General features: G+C 41.1%; 1 pseudogene; it reads left to right on the top strand.

The window, feature by feature from the left end:
- The first annotated feature begins 296 nt into the window (after positions 1–296).
- LOC112593438 lies at positions 297–9,115 on the top strand (annotated as a pseudogene).
- The last annotated feature ends 241 nt before the right edge of the window (positions 9,116–9,356 follow it).

Here is a 9,356-nt window from a genome sequence, read left to right as displayed (position 1 = left end):
CCACTCTGTTATTGACCGTTAGCTTCCGGTTACGCTTACTAGCCGATATCGGCTGGTTAAAAAATGTGATGTACCGTTAATGCATCTGATTGGTTGTTAAATTGTTATGTTTTTGTGATTATTTTGTTATCATTATCATTTTTTAATTATTCCTCAATAGTCAATACAACAATCTAAATTTTATTGCGAACAATATTATTATTTAATTTTGTTTTCGGTTTTCGATTACACCGACTATTTAATATGATATATTTTATTATATAATAGTATATGTTGTACTATTACTATTTTTTACTATGGACGCACAAGACTATATGGATGTTGACGACTATTCAGACGCCGACGAAAGTGACGATACAATCGATGATTTTGATCATTTGGCGGAACTTGTGGCTTTCCCTAGGCGTGCTAAAATTATTCGCAAACGACCTGACCATTTTAAAGTATGGAGAGATGATGAGTTTTTGAATAGGTTTCGTTTGAACAAAGATACCGTCAAGTTTCTCCTACGTATAATAAAACCAAAAATTGAATCACAAACCAGTAGGTAAGTGTGTATTAAAATATTTTTTTTGTTCAGTTATTTGATATACAATTTGTTTATTTTGGTGCTCCTCCAATTTAAAATTGATCTTTGTAATAATAGTTAATATTTTATATAAATAGTATAGTTTTTTTTTTTTTTTTTTTTTTTTTAATTGTATAAATTTATGTATCCTCATACTTCCAGTTCTCTGACCCCACCCAGACACATGCCGACGCGCTCGGGTCCGTCCTGGACCAGATCCGCGGCGCCGTGCTTGTCTGTGCGGATGTTAACGGGCGGTCGACGGTGTGGCACGATGAAGTCTCGGACGACCGGGGCGAAGTAATCGTGGAATTGATAAGTAAAAAGGGCCTGTCCGTGCTGAACCAGCCGGACCAACCTAGAACGTTCATGAACAGAGGGTCAGCCAACCTGGACGTCACACTCGCCTCGCCCTCGGTGGAGCGTAGGGTGTCGGACTGGAAGGTCATACCCGGACTAACATCGAGCGATCACAACGTGATCAGCTTTAGAGTTGCGTGCAGCCAAAGTGCCCTTCCGTCCACGGGTAATGCCGTACGGAAACGATATTTATGGAAAAATACAGATTGGAAAGCATTCCGTAAGACCTTGAAAAGTTTAACGATAGCACGGTCAGCCGAGCTCGGTTGCCCGGTCGTAGATCCCTGTGTGAACGCACTCTCAGAGGTGCTGCAAACGGCTTGTGACACCCACATGAAACGGGCCGTGGTCGGACGGCTGAAACCGCCTCTCTGGTGGAGCTCGGACCTCGGTAGCGAGCTCGCCCGATTGGGACGCTGGAAGCGCAAACTACGCGCAGAACGCAACGCGTTCAGAAAGAGAGCCATAAGGAGGAAGTACGCAGACCTCAAGCGGAGATATAACCGCGCCTGCTTTAGAGCACGGCGGACGGCCTGGCGCTCCTTCGTTACCGGCACCGGGAACGAGGAGCCCTGGGGACCCGTCTACAAATGGCTAAAAGCCGGGGGAACACGGCCCTCGGAGAAATTACCAGCGTCCATCAGAAAAATGGACGGAACATTTACGTGTTCGCTTAGGGAGACCGGCGAGAGGCTTCTCGAGCAACTGGTCCCTGAGGATAGCGACGCTACGGAGACCGCAGGACAGGCGGAAACCCGTAGAGAGACCGGCGTTTATGTGGGTAGGTTCGAGTCGGCATTACCTGGGCTTAGTCCGACGTTCGACCCGGTTGAACCGTGCACGGTCGATGAGGTAAGAGATGCCATTTGGCGGATGAAAACATGTAAGGCCCCGGGCCTGGACGGGATCACGGCAGGAATTTTACGGCAAGCGTGGCCCGTCCTCCAAAACCAAATTACGTTTGCGTTCAATACCTCACTGGCTACGAGGACATTCCCGAGCCTGTGGAAGAACGCGGCGCTGGTCGTCATTAGGAAATCACCCGATAAGGACCCGACGGAGGCTAGGTCGTATCGACCCATTAGCTTACTCCCAGTTCTAGCTAAGGCACTGGAACACCTTATCGTGGCGAGAATCCGTAAAGATACGGACATCCATATGTCGACCAGACAATTTGGTTTCACCAAGAACCTATCGACCGTAGATGCAATGACACATGCCTTTGGCTGGTCAGATGAAAGGCGGGAGAAATACGTCGTAGGCGTATTCCTGGATATATCGGGGGCCTTCGACTGCCTCTGGTGGGCGCAACTAATGAAAGATCTTGAACAGGTTAAATGCGGCTCTGGGTTGATCGCCCTGACAAAGAGCTACCTAGACGGCCGAAAAGCCCACCTGGCGATTGGAGACATGACACTCTCGACGACCCTAACAAAGGGCTGCCCGCAGGGCTCGGAGTTCGGGCCCGACCTCTGGAGGTATGCGGTCAACCCGCTCTTGTCCGGCGATCTTCCCCCGGGGACGGAGATAGTCGCGTATGCGGACGATCTCGCGCTACTCATCTCCGGGAAACACCGTTCGGAGCTCACGGAACGCGCGAATGCGCTGCTAGAAATAGCGTCGAGATGGGCCTCCGACAGGAAACTCACCTTCTCGGCGGCCAAGTCGCAGACCTTGTGGATCAAGGGCCAACTAAGTAAGCCCCTTGACTTGCGGCTTGGTGGGACTAAGGTTAAAATGACTCCGGAGGCGAAATACCTCGGGGTCACGTTCGACCCGCAAAGGAAGTTTAGCTCCCATCTGGCGGAAAAGGCTGCGTCCTCGGTAGCGCTATTCAGTCGACTAATATCTGTGGCTAAGGCTAGCTGGGGCCTTAAAGAAAGGACGACAAGGATCCTGTACAAATCGGTGTTCCTGCCGCGTATGGGCTATGCGGCCTCGGTATGGGCCGAGCGCTGTATGGCGCAGTACCGGCATAGAACACGGGCTAACACCGCCCAAAGACGCCCGTTACTGGCAATGACGGGCGCGTATAAGACCACGTCGACGATGGCGCTCCAGGTCCTAGCCGGAGTACCTCCCCTCGACTTAGAACTAGTTCGGCTGGCTAAGATCGAACGGGATAAGAACGCCGTGAGGAGAGGCAACAAGTCGGCGTCAGAAGTTGCTGGAAAGGCGAAACAGTATTACGACACTACCATACGCCTCTGGCAGGAGAGATGGGTCGCCAGCGACAAAGGTAGGCGGACGGCGATTTGGTTCCCGGACGTGCGGCGCAGGCTCGAGAGGCTGTGGTTCGTTCCGGACCACTACATCTCGCAGTTCGTGACCGGACATGGGAATTTCAATTCGTCGCTCTGTCGTTTCAACCTTCGAGGCGAGGCACGTTGCCGATGCGGACTTCCGGAGGAAACCGTGGAGCATGTGCTATACGATTGCCCATCATATAGCCAGGAAAGAAACAAGCTCGCAGCCGCAGCGCAAGCGGAAGGTGTGGACTGGCCGTGCGACTGCGATACCATGACCTCCACGGAGTTCCTTGCGTTCAAAAACTTCTCCCGGGAGGTCCTAGAACGTAAAGATGTAGGGCGACCCCGCGGGCACGACCCAGACCCCTAATTTTAAAACCACAGCGGTCGGGCGTGTGGCTAGAGGGCGTATGTGCAGAGCACGGCGCACTGCCAGAGACATGGGGACAGTCTCCCCTATCCACGCGGGAACAAATCGTCCGAGTGGGCCTAGCCGGAACGACCGCCGCTGTCAGCGATGGCGGCGGGGCGAAAGCCTGCGAAGTACCGGATAGTGGCAGGCGAAGCGGGACCCGATAGCCGGACCTAAAGGGCCCTAAGACGGCGCCCCCACAGGATCGTCGAACGCCCTCCGTACTAAGACCCGCCTAGCCGGGAGCGAGGAACGGGATACCTTGCGGGACGGACTGAATGCCCGGTCTCTTCGGAACCGGGTCGGACGGAGAAATCTCGCGGGGCGAATTGGGTGTCCTCGCTCCCTATGAACAAATTCTTGCCTAGACCGAGAGCTCGAACTAAAGGGGCCAGACCACCCATCGGGCGAAGCACGTGCACGTATTCAGCCGGCTCGGGGCTTGATATGAGATAGGCACCGGCAGAAACGGCAATCTGTCGATAAAGATCAAAACCGTATGCGCTATAAAGGAGTCGTCGCGGTACACGCAGCGGTGCCCCGACCGACTTGCTTGCGGACAAGGCAGTTGCGAGGGCCTGAACGCCGGGTTCAAACCTTGTACCACGGGACTCGGAGTAAGCCCCGTCGAGTCGGCTTGCTAATAGCGCCTCGACGCTCCGGGGGTGCTGAACCCGAGGCGCACGACCGCGTGGACTCACCGAGGACTCGCGCTCGCCCGCACCGGGAAAGGCACACTTGAGGAAGGACTCGTGGTGGTTGTGGGAGTACCGCCTTAGTAGAAGGGGTTTGACTCAGGCGATAATCCGTCGGGCTCTGGCCGCGGCGGTCACTCATTATGGCGCCCGAGGTGAGGCGGCGCCCCGGGTGGGACCCCCGGAGCAATCCGGGATTACTGCCCGGAAGAGACAACCCCGCGGTTACACAAAGGGGCTGAGTGTCTCCGGGGCAACCCGGAAGAACTGGTCGACCCCGCAACATACGGAAAGATGTATAAATTTATATTTTACAGAAATAATGCAGTAACACCTAGTCAAAAACTGTTGATGACGTTGAGGTATTATGCAACTGGTTCTTTCATAGCAACTTGTGCAGATTTTGCTGGAATTCATAAAACTACTGGTGGTAAAATTATAATAGAAGTGTCAAAGGCCATAGCAGCACTTAGACCGGATTTCATTCACTTTCCAACAACTGATGATGAAATGCGTAAAGTTAAGCAGGATTTCTTCAATATTGCGAAATTCCCATCATGTATAGGAGCGATTGATTGTACTCATATTAAAATAAGATCCCCAGGTGGTAATGATGCAGAAATTTTTCGGAACAGGAAACAATTTTTTCTCTATGAACGTACAAACTATTTGCGATTTAAAATTGATAATACAAAACATAGTTGCTAGGTGGCCAGGTAGTAGTCATGATGTGAACATATTTCGGAACTCTGCTATTAAACAACGTTTTGATAATAGAGAGTTCAAAGATTGTGTTTTAGTGGCTGACAGTGGTTATCCAATGCAGTCTTATATGATTACACCTATGTTAAATCCAATTACTAACGTTGAAAATACTTTTAATGAGTCACAGATCCGTACTCGAAATCCAATAGAAAGATCATATGGTGTCTGGAAGAGACGATTTCCAATATTGAGTTTAGGAATAAATGTAAGAAACTTGGATACAGTACAAGCCATTATAGTGGCTACAGCAGTACTGCACAACATTGCTCGTCAGTTTGGAGATGATGAGCCTAGAGTTACTGAAGAACAAGAAAATGAAATTGCACTAACGTTATTTGAACCAGTGGCGTAGCCAGGATTTTTTTTAGGGGGGGGGGGGGGTTTGTAATAAAATGTAACTTGTGGAGGATTTCACACTTCCTGAAATGTACTCATAAATTGTTTAAATAAATTATAATATACGTTTAACTTTTAAATATTTATTTAAAATAATTTTTTTTTCTTTTTTTACAAATACTTCTAAAATATATTAAACAAAAAAAAAATAGTATTTAATAACATATTATGTTTTATAACAGTCTAATGCGGCGACTCTTTCTGGCCATATTTTCAATAACTTCTTCAACTGTTACTTTTACATCACGGTGAATATTCATTAATGCTAACCCGTTCAGTCTATTTTCAGTTATTGTGTTCCTGAGATATGTTTTCAACCGTCTAAGTGTTGAAAATGATCTTTCACTAGTAGCAGTGGTAACTGGTAAAGAAGCTAAAATATTTAAGAGTGTGTATATTGAAGGATATATGTTTTCGTTACATTCGGCTAAAGCAGATACAACATTTGTTATGGGTTTTGATTTTATTTGCTGTTTCCATAATGAAAATTCCCCCAAAGCTGAATGGATATCAGCTTCAATATCAACTTCATAGGTTTTCAAAAGTACCTTAAAACATTCATCACTATTTTCTTTATCTTTCACCAAACAAAGAAAATTACTCAAAATTGATTTGTGTGCTAAAAATCTGTCATTCAATTGTTGATTAAAACTATTCAAAAAAGGAATATATAAAGAAACTCTATAATATGACTCAGCTGAATCTGTGATCACATTTGTTCTATGCTCTTGTTTGTATGCTAACCTAGGGACTTTTATATTGATATCAAACTTTTCAGATTTTTTTAATACATCATTATATATATTTTTAAATTGTTTTTCATTTTCAGCTCTTCGTTGAGTAGTTATCTCTATTACATTTTCTGCAAGTTCTATTGCTTCAGTGAGATCTAAATGTTCATCTTGTAATTTTTTACTTAATGGTAAACTTACTGAAAAAAACATTGACAAGAATAAAAATACAAAGAAGAAACTCTCCTTGTTTCATTGAACAGAGTAAATTACTGGCTTGAGATGATGTATCCCTGTCATTCCATGAAGAAATATTTTCTAATGCTTCTACAATAGCATCGTATAGTTCCAAAAATACTAACACTGCTTCGTGCCGTTCAACCCATCTAGTTGGGCATAATTTTTTTAAGCTTTTTCTTTCTCGTATCTGTAATACATTTATCAATAGCCTTTTCTAAAACATCTTGTCTTTTAGGAGTCCTCAAAAATACACAAACAGCTTGTAAGGTTCCAGTTGCGTTGCGTATAGGTTTCAAATACATAAATTAAGTAAATGTGAACTACAGTGTAAATACAATGCTAGTGGATATGATTCTTTTACTATTGCTTGCACTCCGTTAAATTTTCCTTGCATTGCAGATGCCCCGTCATACCCTTGACCACGTAGAAAATCTAAATTAATACCTATACTTTGTAGGGTATCCAACAATACTTTAGCCAAGCTTTTGCCACTTACATCTACCACTGGAACAAATTTCAGAAAGTCTTCTCTTAAAGTTTTTGTTTCTTTATCAAAGTAGCGTACACACAAACTAAATTGTTCAACATCGGAAATATCACAAGTCTCGTCAGCCAGAACTATGTAACATTTAGACTGATTAATTTTACATACTAACTTATTAATAATAATATAGTAAATTGTATCAATTATTTCATTTTGAAATTCTGGACTTGTATACATGGCATTCTTTTTACAATTTTGTAAATGGTTTTTTAAGTATTAAGTCACCCCCACTTACACGATATCTTAAGAATGCTCTGAAATTCCCATCGTTTTCTGTAGAATATAGTTCATCAGGCTGAAAGTGACCACTATCTTTGTGACCTCGTAATGCCAATCCTTGACGCCCGCACAATATAATAGTCTCTATAATTGGACGTAATATTTGCCTATTTTGTTCAATTTCAAGTTTTAGGTTGTTGTCTAGTTGAACGGCAATATTATTTTGTTTTTTATTAAACACTGATAAAAATCCATCAACCTTTGAAACAGCAGTTAAATGATATTTATTTTTTTTGATGTTCATTAAATTTATTAATCGCATGGGACCAATCGTCAAATTTAGTTACAACAAACTTCCCAAGTTTTTGAGAACAAACTTCTTCAGGACCAAATAAAATGCAATATTTACAGTAAACACCATTATCAGATTTTGAATATGCCAACCACTTCCATCGATCAAGCCATTTATACTGAAATTTAAGATTTCTTTTTCCAGTTGCAATAAAATGGTAGGATGGTTCTGGATACCAAGTGTTCGTTAAAATTTGATATATTTGTTCTGAATCAATCTGCACAAATTAAAATTATATTTTAATAAAATTATACTTATTGCTTAATAGGTTTATATAGATGGTTGCATACACAAGAAGTCTTACTCTCCTAAAAATAAATAAATAAATAGTAAATTAATTAAATTTTAATTAATTTACTACTTACTTTTAATTATTTAACTATTTACCTAACTATTTAACTATTTAATATTTTTTATTTTTCTTCCATCAAATATTTATTTAAATTGTTTTTTCTTTTCAAATAAAAACTGTCAATTGTAAATAATATTTTTCTAACCTGCTTAGTAGTAGATCGATTAAATAATCCAATATCAAACTTGTTCAAACAAATATTCTCAGAGTTTTTTATATTTACATTTCTTGAATTTGTATTATCTGATGAAATGTCTTGATCTTGCACATGCTCTAAAGCTGGTATTACAGTAAGCGTCTAATATAATTTAAAAAAGCAATTAAGTAAAAAGCAATAGAGTTTATAGGTAATAATTAATAACTCTATTAAAAATATATAGCATTAGCTTTTATTATGACATTTGTGTATAATTTGTATCATAAAACACATCATGCTCATTTAGTATATAATTATCAACCAGAAAAAATAAGCAAATGCATACAAATTTGTGCTCTGCCTAGTAGCATTCAATTTAAGCGATAAGCTATTTAGATATTAAGTCTTAAGCAGTATAATATAACTCAAATAAAATTACCTCATTGTTTTCTGCTAAAGGTTCAGATCTACTTTTTTTCTGGAAATAGAATATAATTGTAATTTTTCTTTTTTTTGAAGAATCCATAACAACAATTATTAGCAAAATATTAAAAAATTATTAAAAATTAATATAAAAACTAGAGAAACATCCAAACATGTGTCCATGTATTTTATAATGATAATATTTTTCTGTGATAATATTCATATTGATAACAACTAGACCGCAGAACTGTAGATAAATCTACAACCATGGTAAATTAATAATAAAATAATTGAATGATAATGATTATTATCATCAGTGCAGTCGATAACGTAAATTACACAATATGATGGTGTAGGTAGTGTAAATATTATCTGCACGAATGCAATAATACGACACTGTGTGCACTATTTAAGATAAAGTTTATCTTAAACCGTGGTAGTGTGTGAATACGGCATAACAGAATACATTTTACCACGACCAAATGATTGTATTCCTATATTATAAACATTATATTTTTGATATAAATACGGCTGAGGGGGAGGGTTATAACACCAAACCCCCCCCCCCTGGCTACGCCACTGATTTGAACATCCTCATGATATCAACGATCAAGGAAGAAATCAATCAATACATAGAAACCGCTTTTTAAATTATTTTAATACTTTATTGTGACCAGATTGAACAAAATAAAAAATTAAATTGTAAAAACATAAAATCAAAAGCAATGCTAGTTTCCTTCTTATATATTTATCTACTTGTACATTTTAAATTAGAAATAAAGGAAATTATTATTTAAAAAAAAATGTATTTATATATTATTTAAATATTTTGTTTAGTTTATTTTGCTTAATTTGATAAATAACAAATTCCTTAGTGGAAGAAAAATATCAAAATGATAAATGTAAGTACAAAT

This window comes from Melanaphis sacchari, unplaced genomic scaffold, assembly GCF_002803265.2.
Source record: "Melanaphis sacchari strain LSU unplaced genomic scaffold, SCAv2.0 Contig2047_pilon_pilon, whole genome shotgun sequence".
NCBI lineage: Eukaryota > Metazoa > Arthropoda > Insecta > Hemiptera > Aphididae > Melanaphis > Melanaphis sacchari.
This window is presented reverse-complemented; position numbering and strand designations above follow the sequence as displayed.